Below are 14,047 nucleotides of genomic sequence, written 5' to 3' on the forward strand. Positions count from 1 at the left end.
ATATCCTTCCTTAACACCTCATCTCGTGTACTAAAAACACAGTCCAAACTTGCAAAATTCAGAAACTAAATGTGAAGCAAATGAAATTAGGAAGTTAATCAGAATTTTCTTTTTCTAAAACTAATGTAACATTTTTCTGAGTTGTTGAAAACCTTAACCATCAGTTTGCTTTAGCTTAGGAAAAAATAAACAACTGATTTCTGCAGAAAGGTCTGGAAAAAGTAATACAGGATTTATGTTAAACGATCTTTTATACCTTTAAAAAAGTTAGTTAAATTCTGCAGTAGTCTATTTTATTAACTATACTAATATGTTATAATTCAGTGGAATAAAAAACTCAAGGTGAATGTGAATTATATACCTTCTTGTTCTTCTGTGTTCAGTATATCAATGATTGATCTGGAAAGATAATCAGGAAATAATTACAGAGTTGTAGCTAAAAATTGCTATTTCCTTTAAAAGACAATTTGAGAGTTTTCAGTAATGAGAAATGGGAGAATGAGGAATTAAACTACATGTGAGGGAAAAAAAATTACTAGGCAGTGATTGTTGATAATTTTTATCCTACAGATAACTAAAGACTGAGGGGTGGAGGGAAAGAATGATATTTTGAGTATTATGCCTTTATTTTTAATTATACCAAAAGAATTCATTTTTGGTATTACATGTGCATATAAAAATTACTATTAAAAAGTAATATCAAAAGAGCACTAATTGAAGTTTATTAGACTTCTAATCTGAAAAATTAAATAAAAATTTATTGTAATGAAATTAAATTTTTGGTTGAGACACCTATAGTGATAGCAAATTCTACTATTACCCAGTCCAGGAGAATGGTTCACCTGATTAATTTTAGCTGTTCCTTTATGTTATTCTTATTTGCAATACTTTCCTGGCCCTTTCTCTAGATTCCTTTCAGTTATAGATTCCTCTTTGAAACTCAATCATTTTTTTCCCCAATACTCCTTTTGTTGTCTAATTTTTATAAGCTACCCTTTCATTTTCAAACACATCTGCTTTTCTTCTTTTTCCTTTCAGTCTTTAGATATCACTTTTTAAAATCAGTGTTGTAGGGAAAAATAACAACGAAATGCATTAGCGTTTTCATTATTATAACTAAACCCTATTTTGTTGGCTGAATGTTCTTTTCCTCAGCTATGGATTCATTGTGAACCTAGAATTATGACCATATTTTTAAAAATCTTTCAGCTTGTCTTTAGTTTCTGTATGCTGATTACTCTCAAAATTGCTTTGGTTCTTATCCAAGCTGTGGACAACATTTTGTTATCATAATAGAAATCATATTCTATTCTCTGTGTAATATATGGCTCTAAATCTCCTAACATATTGAAGTTGGAAATATCCTTTAATAATTCAAGGATTAGAATTCTTTTATTCTTTCATGCTTTATTCATGAAGGAACATTTTTTCAAAATATGATCATTAAGGATCTTCCCTCCAGAGAGAGGATCACTCTTGGACAGTGCTGACAACAGCTTGTCTTCTGTTATTTCTCAGACTATTTCCTACCCCTGTTTCTTATTGTAATGGCTTATGTGTGTAATCATCTTCTGCTTCAGGGAATGTATCTCTTTTCCAATGTAGGAGACAAACACTGTGCAGTCATAAAATCAAGTTTGCCTAGAATTAAAGGGAAAGAATTAAATTGTACTGTTAAACTCATGCATAAAACACTGCAATCTAGCTCTAAACCAAAACACTCTCTGACTGCATTGTCAGAGGCACTGTAGCAAGATCTATCATGGTGCACTGACAACATGGCAGATTTCGTTAGTCTTCCCAAACAAAAGCCCACACAGTTTCTCTGAGTTCTGGATGTGCAATTTCCCCCCTTAGTGGGTCATAAATAAACTTGTAATATTTTATGTATATCACTATAAAAATTGCATCTGCTTACACCAAATTTTCTTGCAATCTGCTGTATAGATTGCCATCTCTTTTAGAACAATAAATCTATTTAGCAGTTTCTTTCTCATGGTGTTAAATTTCCAACTATAATTTCTATTATATACTGGCAGCATGCTCAGAGCTGCATTTCCTGCCTTTTAAAAAACTGTAGAAGATAAAGTGTTCTCTGACACTACACTGAGATGGTCCTAGTTCAGACACTCACGGGAAAAATTCAGCAAGGCAGTACTGCTCCAGATGCAGTGCGTTCCTGGAGGTCCTGCAGCACTAGGAACCTCAAGGTAGCTGGCCCTCAGCAAGAGGCAAGTGACAAGGAGAAACACCTATGTAAGTTTGACCCAAGGACCTTACCAAAACAACGAGAATAGCACCCAAAAAACCCCATTTGGAACCATTGTGAAGGTCTTCCAGGTGTTAGTATCATTAGCTGCCTGGGTCAGTTTGCTAGATTCTATTCTGACTTTTTCCATTTGGCCATCAACTGGCCTGTTAGCCCTTTCTTGGGTCAAATAGATGCCAGGCTTTTACAACAAAGAGCCAGAGTCTCTTTCAAGAACCCTACTGAGCCCTCTAACTTACACAGCTGATAGTATTTATGGCAACCTCTTCCCGGGTGCTTGTGGTTACATATAATGGAGATTTCCTGAAGTCATCTTGGCTGGGGGTGTAATGCCCTAGGGGTCCAGGTTTCCAGGCTCTATCTTATTTAATTCTCATAGAGAGGTGAGTAGCTAAGGCTTTTCTGGAAAGATTTGAAAAGGAGGTTGAAAACAACAACTTGAAGATACTTAGAGAAGTAGGGTAATTTTTATCAAGAGGCCAGTAGCTGTGCTTCCTCAACTGTACCCAACAGAAAGGTCATGCTTGTGTGATCAGGTCACAATTAATAGCAACTTTCCTCTAGGTGAGTACTATCCAAACAAGATGGGATATGCTTGCTCATGGGCTTTTGTTGTTTTTCCCAGAGAATGAATTGGTGCTTGGTTCTTGGCATGGTCAGAGTTTGTAACAGTGTGTGTGAATAATCCTTGCTAGTTCATGAAAATAAGAAACATACTCTGGTAAATTTAACTTCTTTTCAATTCTCTTTAGTCAATCACTTCTAAAAGCAACTCCAGGTGAGGTAGTTCCTCATCTTAATCTTACCTCCTCATTTATATCTGTCTCCACGAAATTGAGATGATAGGAATATTGAAGCAAAGGGGATTCAGAATAAAATAAAAATGATCTCTCAGAGCAGAGGATATTTCTGGAAGACAGTGTCATTTTATTGCTATTTTTTTTTCTACACTAAAGTGAAATGAAAATGCCCGCCTTTTATGTGTATAATGCAAAACTACAACACAGGAAAACAGGAAGAAAGAGTGAAAACGTAAAGGGCTTTTTAATGAGAAAATTTAATTAAAAGCTTCTATGTAGACTACTTAAATTCTGTGGTGATAACAAGCATCTAAAAAAATTTGAGAAAAATATTAATTTCCTGGAAATAAGTTAATTGGAATTCTTTGAACTGTACTTCTATTTGAAGGGTATTTTGTTCTGTTGCTTCTTAAGCACTGGAAAAGAGAACTGTAAATCAATTTCACATTTTTTGGACTAAGTGTTTATGATGCTGGTATTTTTATGTCTTTACTCTTTCCTCTGGTGACCAGTTTCCTTAAAAAAAAACTAGGCTCAGATAATTACTCTACTTGAGAGAAGTGAGCAATATAAGCACAGTAGGAAATCCCATAAAAAGAGGTTTCTGACTTGAAAAAACTTACTATTTGAAATATCTCACTTTCTCCTGTAATATGCACAAAACTTTTCAAAATGAAAAATTAAAATATCTATATTTACATAACGTACTGTGGAGATTTTCTTTGTGGAAGAGAAAATGATGCCATTAAACTAAATAATACCCCAGAATTGCAGCTTAGCAATTGAAATGAAGTTCAGTCGAACCGCAGTAACACTGTGAGAGTTAAGCTTCATATGGGGGACTATATAAGATACTTTCAAGTCTGAGGTATTTTAAGATTCATGTCTTTCTCTTATATGTATCTGAGTCATGTGTAAATATGTACTGTTTTCTGGTTTAACTGGACTGACTTTCTTTCTTTTGAAGCTTTAGTGACAGATACACAGAGTTGTATTTTAAAAGTGTCTAGTGTTCCTATTTTTTTTCTCCCCTGTCTCCTTTCTAGAGTGACTTCCCAACTTGATTACTATGAGTACACACTCATATTGAAACATGAGAAATTGAAATGCACACAAATAATGAAACTGTTGCTGTTCTGGGTGTAGATCTGCAGCTGCAGACCAAGCTTTAAGCTGTAGACCCATTCCTATTAGTACATATTTCTACAGCTGAGTTTTGAATACTACCAGTATCCTTACATGAAGATACTCTGTAATGTGCTACTTTAAATATTTTTAAGCATATTTTGAGCATAAGGTTATAGTAGAGGTGTGCTGAGGTTTCCAGCCGCCATTATCCTGTGATCAGACAGATGTTGCTTCTGAGGAAAAATTTTTCAGACTTGGTGAAATATGCTTTGCATTTTTCATAAAATCTTGGAAACATGCATCATGCTTAATTTTTCTGTTTTTTTTTTCTAACAAACAAAACTACATTTAATAAAACACTCCGCATATTTCAGTTTATCTAGTAAGAGAAACTGTTTTTCAAGCTTTGTTTTGATATTTTTTCATGGGTTTTGTGGGGTTATTTTGGTTTTTGTAGGGTTATTTTGTTTGTTTTTTGTTGTTTTTTGTTTGTTTGTTTGTTTTTTGTTTGTATTGTTAGTTTTTTAAACCAAATTCCCTAAAAACATGTACATTTTGAGTAGTTTTATTTTAATCCATAAAGGAGGCTAGATGTGATTGCAAATTCAGTATTATTTCTGCTGTGAGAAATAACTACATCAATTTAGCTTCAGCCTAGATGTTTTAAACTTTGTATTTAGACATTTTGCTATAGGAGGCTCTTCACTCAGAGTAGTTATTTATCAGTTCGTGTCCATTAAAATGCTTCATATAGATATCAGAAGGAAAGCATGCTTGCTGTTTTTCTCCAAGCATCTAGAAGTCTCTGAGGATTTTATGTAATTCATATCACACTGAACTCTTTTTCCTTGTTTTATTTTGTGGTGTCTATTCTCAGTGCCAAAGGGAAATATTATATAGTTCATCATGTCTGTTTAAAACCTTATAGTTATTTTTTAACTAATGGCCTGAAATATGTAACATTACGTCTGACAAAAAAATTTCAAGTTTGTCTTGTTTTTCAGCATGTAACATTTTAAATAGATGGCAGTACTGAATCAAAACTGTTCTTGTAAGAAATCCTTCAGTGAATCATCCTCAAGCTGACGTAAGCAAGAAACACAAAGATCATTACTTAAATCATAGATTAATATCAGTTGGATGAAGTCTCCAGAGGTCTGTCGGTCCAAAGCCAAATTTAAATTCAGCTTTTTGCTAAAGGACATTCAGCCTGACATTTATTATTTAATCTAAGCAGCAGACTATTCCATCAGTTCAAAATAATCTTTCCAAAATGTAAGATAAATGCCTACCTAGCAAATATATATTGATTTATGCATGCTGGGAATGAAAACTTGTACACTTTATTTTTTTTTTAAACTGCAGGCAGCTTTTAACTCAATAACAACTGTGCGAGCAAATTACTTTTTACAGTTTGTGGTAAAGATAGACTGACAGCTAATATGCAAAAACAGTGGGATCATGCCTAGCTTATATGCTTTAAGTGCTCCTTTTGCAGTTCCAACCACCTGTAGATTCTGGGTGTTTTGAGTTTATTGCTAACTTTAAAAGCTTTACATTTTAATGTGTCTCATTTCTCCAAGTAGTCATTTTCCTTCAACTGGGGAGAAAAAAAAAAGAAAAAAGCATGAGTCTGAACTATATAATCTTTCTACTAGAAGATGATAGTTTTGATCAGGCTAATCCTTTATTTCTTTAATTTTTTTTAATAAACACCTGGAAAAAAACAGGTAGGATTTTTGTAATCATATTAAAAAGTCATGTGTTTCTTCTTTCAGTGTTATTTTGGCTATATAAATAATTGATATAACCTAGAAATAAAAATAAACCAGAACAATAAAGGTAACAAAGGCACCCACTAGGATAATGTAAATTCTCTTTTGTAAAAGAATAAAATCAGGCCATAAGTATAACTGTTTTCTTTTTCTGATCTGGGAGAGTAAAGAAAGATTGTTCTGATAGTGTGCCATTGTTATTAGTTGTAATAAACCTCAGGAACACCTCAAAATGGAATATATCTTTCCCTCTGATGAACAACCTAAAGTCTGAGTATCCTGTCTTGTTACTAAACTCATTCACTAAGTGCTGAATTTCCTCAGGCACGAGTGTAGCAGGTGTAGGTCATTGAAATTGACTGTGACATACAGAAAATCACAGAGATGGGAAATAGGTGTTTCTCAAAGAAAAGAGGAAGGAAATGGGAGAAACACATTTTGAAGGAAAAAGGTGTACATCAGCCAAGCATGGCCAGAAATTTTAGGTTTTAATCGATGACACTCTAGTTTTAGATTGCAAAACAGAAGCTGACTTTCAATTATTGCGGTACTCTTAAGTTTGGTATTTTTGACATGTTGATTCAACTTTATTGCATTTCATGAAAAACTGATTTTGTTTAGTTCTGTTTTAATTTAGGTGCATAAAAATAAACTTATTGCATATTTGAGAGCATTTTATAATTAGAAATAAAGAGGAATACTGCCCCTGAAAATCAAAATACTGATGATATTATATTTGCTAAGCTAAACTGATATCATAATATATCTTTGAGATAGGATGTTGCAGCTTTGGAAAAAATGAATAAATTTAAAGGAAGAAACTCATTTACAAGGACAGATTTTCTGAATAAATAGTCATTATCTCTTTCTTCTCCAAAAAATGAAAGCAACAAACCCAGAAAGTTTTCATAACTAAGAAAACTAATCTTTCAAAAGGTTTACTGCAAATTGAGTGTTCTCATCTCACACTGAGAGCCTGCCCACATCTGGATTGTAGCTCAGTTTAGCAATTTCTGTTGAATTCACACATGCCTCTGTATTCTCTTAAGACATTAGATTATACAAGGAGTCTTATTTGCATAAGTACACTCATATGTGGTTTAGAAAACAGTAATTAAATATAGAAATATCCTGTGGATTTTACATTAAGTAGTGCTGCTTTCTGTAACATGTAATATACTAAATAAACATCTCTGAGAAACAGCTATTTAGTTGTTCACAATGAATGTAAAACTTAAGAGAGTAACTAAAGACTATCAAGACATCAATCTGTGGCACCACATCTCTTGATGTGATTTAGTAAATATTAGTTTTCTGTGAGTAAGAGTCACAGCAGGCCAATAGGTGACAGAAAAACATTTTCCTAGAGGCCTAGAGAATATGGTACTGAACTTCTTTTGAACTAAAAAATACCATGAAAGTGGCTGCACAGATGGCCAACCTGGGGAAAGGACCACATTCTGGAAGAAAATGGTGATTCAAAGGGGCTTGGGTACAAAGCATATTATATTATACTTGTTCTGAGTCTGCTTTAAAGTTGTTTGTCAGAGCCGTGTGTGCTATTTAACACCACTTTAGCCATACTTTTTTTGTGGTAATGATGTGTTGTCCTTATCAAAAGGTGTCTGCTCCACTTGTCACTTGTTCCATTTTTGCTGCTTCTTCCTACTGACTTAACCCCAATTCCTACTTCTGAGGAAGTGCTCAGTCTTGCACCAAATTTATCATCTCTTTACCTAGAATCTACCTCCCTTTTGCCTAAACATAGTCCCTGTGGTGTAATGTAGTTCCTGGCTTCTCAAGTTTTGTGGATGGTTGGCTTGGCTCCTGTATCACTTTCTTGCTTTAAGTTCTTGGTGACACCTGTATACTGAAAGAGGATGTATCCTGAGGCAGGTCTGACAAAGGTCCATCAGATCTGCTTCGCATGGGCAACAAGACCAAAGAAGTATTTCTGGTGTGGCCTGTACTTCATAAACACAAAAGGATAAACAATAGGTTTATGCTCAGATGGAAATGAATATGGAGTTTAATGTGCAGTGGGTGGTGTGCAGTATTTCACATGATGATTCTTAAGGTAATATAATTGTTCTCAAGGGCCTGACTTGTTGAGAAGCAGGAATGATCAACACCAACAACTTTTACAGGTTCTGAGCCTCTGTATAAAGCAAGGGAAGGACAGAGATTGTTCACCAACACATTAGCTGTTTGCACCTCTTCTTTTTTTCCATTTCAATTTCTATTTTCTTTTTTAATTTTGGACTAGTAGTCACATGTTATAATAATTTTAACTGGGGTTGGTAGGGTTCTATTTAAGTTCTGAAAGTACCACAATTTTTTTCTGAGATAAAGTAAGAAACTGTTATAATATATTCTGAGCTTAGAATGCTGTAGTTGAATTGTACTGCTTAAGAGTCTGTTAATTTAAAAATAACTCTGTTGTGAAAAAAAATATTAATGTTATTGTTCTACAGTAGCTTTACTAGTATGTTTGCAGACTCAGTAACTTATGAAGCTTTGTTTTTGTTAGGATAAATATGTGAAGATTTGTGTGTCTGTCAGTAAAACTAAAATGCTATGACTTTTGACCTTTCCAGTTCTTGCTTCTTTAACAGTTACTTCCAAATCTTATAGTAGGTTATACTGGAATTTTTCTCATTGTTTAGGTGAATTTATAGATATGATTAATTACATAGGAACAGGAAAGCTGTGAACTTGAACTTGGAAGAGCTCCACTGATTTCACTTTTCTCCATCAGATTTGCAGAAACTGAAACAAATTTAAATTTGAATTTTGTGAGTTTGAATAAATTCAGGATATCCAAGCTCGAGTTTAAATTATTTTGAGTTTGCCAAACCCTGGTTTTGGGCCAAACCCTGTTTGCCAAATCCTGTTAGTAAATTATTTTGTTAGCAACTTCTTATTGCTCTAGATTTTAAAAAATGTTAAGATTTATATACAAACATTTACCTATATATGCTACAAACATTGTATATATTCATTATTCTGAGGCATATATGCATATCTCATATGGGCAAACATCAGGAATACATTAATATTTTTGTATTCCAAAGCAACAGTGGTTTTGTTCTTTGTTTACTGTAGATTTCTGAAATGTTATGCAGAAAAAAAGAAATGGAAAACACAGATGCTCCTGAAAATGGTAAACCCTCTAGTTAAGCACCTTCCAGCAGGACAGCCCTTTGCTTTTGGTGACTGGGGAGAAGAGGGGCAGGAAGGAAACCCACAGGGAAATAGAAAACAAGCTCTGCTTGATCCTGGATCTGTAGAAGCTACAAGAGCAAGAATGGCATAACATTGGGAGCTGCAAGCTCTCAAGAAAGTGTTTTTATCTTACAGATTCAGAGGGGAAAAAAAAATATTTAAATTGGGCCTTTAGCTGAAGTTTTGCAACATGCCATTTTTAAAGCAATCTACCAGAACTCAAAGTAATTGTGGTTATGATAATTGGTCCTTAACATTACTAGCTGCATAACTGTTTATTATTTCTTAATTTACTGGTATAAAACACAGCTTTATCAGGCACAACAAGTGGCTGTGAATGCTGAATTAAGAGTTAAGGATAGGTTTTTTTCACATAGCTTTGCAAATAATGCTACCAAATGACTAAAAAGGACATGTAAGGACTAGGCCATTTCTCACTAAGACATTAAAATTATTCCAAAATGTGAATTTTCATTACAAGTATTCCTGGCACCACGACTTCTCCAAGGTCCCAAAATTCTTGTAGGGGTGATAACCAGACTTGGCCACACTGTGCATTTTTTTAAGTGAACATCTGGTTAGACTGAATATTTAGAATATTCTGAAATATAGAGAAGCAAACTATAGAAGCATACTGTTTAGAGAAGCCATGTCTAGTGTTGTCGAGAGCAATGCTTTTTTTAAACAGTAGTTGGTTTAATTGTGTTTTACTTGGGAAAGGACTGTGTGAAAAAGAAATACTTAAGAAACACGGAAAAATATTAAATAATAGGTTTTCCTAATTTTAACAGGGAGAGGGGGGAAAAAAAAGCCCCAAACCAAAAAACTCAGTGGTTGCATCTTGCTCTGGAATGAGACATATTTAAAAGAGTGTGTTTACAGGATATTTTACCTTCCTTGTTATGGGAATTGAGATACAGGAACAGGGACTGCAATAGCTACTGTTAAAATTCTTTTCATGCTTGAACTTTATATCATTGTTAATATAATCTTTATATAATGCTATTCATATAATTAATAAATTACTTTAATATTATGAATATAGTTATGCTTTGTAGTCAAACAGTAGGTAACTATTAATGGAAAATGCATTCATTCATTCATTCATTATGTCCAAATTCAAGCAAAACAGGGGGGACAAAGAATGACTTCCTGCTTTTCCTGAATAAGAAGCTCTCTTTTGAATGCAAATCTGTCATAGAAAAAGGCATAAGAATATCTCATTTTACCAGACAATTCAGGGAGTTCTAAAAAAAGATTAAGTGCTTTACTGGGTCATTTCTGTGAGATAGTCAGAAAAAAAATCACTAAAAAGAAGGGATTCTTTTTTTTTTTTAATGACATATGAACTATTAAAACATCTTGTCTTTGACCTGAAGCAAGTAAAATTTTTATAGCAGTAGAATCTCTATGCAGAGATGGAGGAGAGCACAGGACTTGCATCAAGTCAGATAATTTAAAGCTGTGAAGTCAAAAACTGTTTTCTTTTCAACCTGTTGAGATAAGAAAGGAGAGATCTGATTATTGTTGAATCTAGTGCTAATCGTATTCATTTTATTGAAGACATTTTATTACATTTTATTTTTATTGTTATTATAGAATTTTATGACCATATTTATTATTAATTTCTAAGAGTACTAATCAAGTATTAATTTAATTTCCTTTTATTATAAGATTGGAAACTTGCAAGTTTAGGAGCTTCAGGTTGGGAAATACTTGTATTTAATTTTCTCCTCTACTTCCACTCTCACTACTTATTTTCCTCTTCTTACTGTTGCTTTGTTTTTATGCTCTGATATTCATCAGACTTTTGATCAGTTTGCTCCTCTTTTCAAACATCTTTCAGAGATACACTTCTTATGAAGATTTTGCATAGGGAATGCTGGTATCTGTAAGCTTTGCTGTCTCTGATAAATGCCATATGCTTCAATATGACAAAGACCCACTGTTTGAGCTCCAGAGATACAAGAATCTACATGAAAAACCCACAAGCATGATGTTTCTACTCTACTCAGTCTTTGAATTTCTGTTACTTTTGGGTCACTGGTACAGTTGAGCAATTAACCAACTACAGGTCAGAGAGGAGTGAAGGATTGGCTAAATCTTCCTGGACAAAAATGGAAAAAAAGATTTCTGATTTGCATTAAGTCTTTTACACCTGTGATACCTTCTATTAATACAGTTGTTTCCTATATGCAGAAAATAATGGTGGCTATTGTTTCAGAATTAAAGCAATATCTTGAGCTTGTTCAGAAGAATCATTTGCTTAGAAAGATATTCTTGCTAGTCTGTGGTATCCAGCTGTCAGTATACACAAGCTTTTAAGGCTATCTCTAGCACTTTCTGTTCCTCTCTAGAGTTCAGCTGTAAACAATGACAGAAAATCAAATTATCTACAGAATATACTTTTGAAAATTGCAGTATTTTCAAATTCCTTGGAGGGGGTCTGGCAGTACTTTACATTCAATCAAGTCATATTTACATCCTCTCCCGTTTTAAATTCAGCCTGAAGATGTAGGAGTTACTAATGGGTTAATGCTTTTGAAAAACCTCAGGCTAAAATAATAACAGTTGGGAAAAAATTCCAGTTTGTAAAGTAAAAAATGTCATGCAATATTGTTCATTATTAAAATCAATGCATAATTCAGCCTTGTTCTTTTTATGAAAAGAAGAAAAAATCATTTAGACCTAATTTGTTTCCAGGATCCACATCTGTGCACTTGGAGTACATTCTTTCTCATAATAGCAGCTGATGAGACAACTTATGTTTACTCGAAACAAGTCTCGAAATTTAAAAAATTAGATGATTTTTCCCCCTTACCCTAAATTTCACACACTCAAGAATGATGTTAAGTACTACTTTGCCTAAAGCGATAGCTACTCGACATTAGGAAAATGGGAAAGTTGTATTTATAATCAAGAGCTAAGAGTATGGGAACATGTGGTTTCAAGATGTGTGAAGAATGGCCCAAACACTTGAAATTTAATGAAGGGGTTGCTGCAGACTGCAAAGCATTCTTTCTTCACATCTTCAATCTTTCTGGTACACCTTTGATTTCCAGCCTCTCTTGTGAATCCATCCTAGTGCAATTTCTCAAGAATATCTACTTTACAAACATATTTTGCTGGCCTTTAAGGAAAGTAGTGTCTCTTGTGCACTAAGCACTGAGGGACCACCTTACCCAAAAATTTCAATCTGGGAGTTTCCCCCTATTCTCTCTTTAGTGGAATACACCTGTGGCCAAAATTCTGGAACAGACAGTTCTTGGTACATCATGGATGGCTGACAGTGTAAAACAGCGATGTATGCAAAAAGCACAGCATCAATTCCACTAAAGTTTTTGAGTATTTTGGGGGAGGCATTCTCAAATATTCACTGGTTAGCCACAACTCTTCTCCTATCCTTCCTATTTTGGTCATCCTCTTTGGAACATGCATACTCATTTTGGTTGTACTGTAAATAGAGAGGACTGAGGATGTTTTTTCTTCCTTGAATTGTCATAGTTATGGAAGCAGGCATTTTTATCTTCCTGAGAAGTCAGAAAATAAACAATACAGCAACTTGCAATTCTTCCTAGTAAGAGGTGAGAACTGAATCTGATGTCTCTTTGAATCTATCCATAATTTAATCAGTTTACTTTATACTAAATGAGACAAGGATTCCCAACATTGCGGCTGAAGGTGGAAGAAGCAACACCTGCACTCCATCTCCCACCTTAGTTGATTACCCTATAAGGTAGGGTAGAGGCTACAACTTTGTCACATGACACTATCATACTCATTTTCATTAGTAAAATCAGGAACAGCTAGAATTGTCTAGTGACGTGCCAAGTAGCCAGGGAATCCAAAGGAAAGGAAGACTATTGAGTACAGCAATCAGCTGAGGAGGGAAAACGGGCATTAAAAGTTAGCACAGCACCAGTGAAAGGGATTCTGCCAAAGAATCACCTCACATGTATGAACTGAACGTGGGAAATCGTGTAGTGTTCACTGACTGTACGGTGGAGAGTCTCAAACACTCAAAGGGTTTTGGACTCTGAAACTAAGTTTCATGAGAAAAGTCAAAGAAATTCCAGTTTAGCAGGTACACTTTCCATCATTGATTGTTGGACCTCTTGGGAAGAATTCATGTTTCCCTGTGTTATTCTGCAGATCAGTTTGTTGGAGGACTGACTTTTTGCTTAATCTTCTGTGGTTTGCTTTGGTGCTTTCTACTGCGTAGGCACATTCTTGCACCGGCTCAACCTTTGTTGCCACTGTCCTTTCATGTAGTCCTTGGTGTGAATCTTGAAGTTATGATGGCTTTGGTACAGAGGTGAATGCTGTTCCTGAACATGCTCATTCCACTGAGGATCATATTCCATTCAGACTTTTGTTTTTTCCCCTTAAACATTGTAATTCTTGATCTGTACAATGGGAAATGAATAGAAACTGGTGATCACTACTATTACCATTTGATTTTTTTTTTTTAAATACAGATATAAAATCATTTTTAATAAATTTTCAAAATAGAGTTTCACAGAACACACAACATCCATTTTTATCCTGTCTTATCCTGGAAAAAAGTTTGACTAAATATTGAAATGAAATGTAGCAGTTGCTACAAAGAGATATTCCCCTCCCCCAGTCCCCAACACTGAGGTTAGAATTTGACTATTCAGTCATTTGGGGAGAAACTGAGCAGAAACATGGTGACAGTTTAATTTTTAAAAGCTGCCATACCTTTCCAGGTAGCACAATTGGATAATATTTTAGCTGGGGAGCTTTAGGAAGCTTAAACCTGACAGACATGCAAATGCAGTAAATCAACAAAAAGCTTTTTCCTCTTGGATCTCACATTTAGATGGGCT

The sequence above is a fragment of the Manacus vitellinus genome, unplaced genomic scaffold (assembly GCF_001715985.3).
Source record: "Manacus vitellinus isolate BGI_N305 unplaced genomic scaffold, ASM171598v3 scaffold_0_pilon, whole genome shotgun sequence".
NCBI classification, from domain to species: domain Eukaryota; kingdom Metazoa; phylum Chordata; class Aves; order Passeriformes; family Pipridae; genus Manacus; species Manacus vitellinus.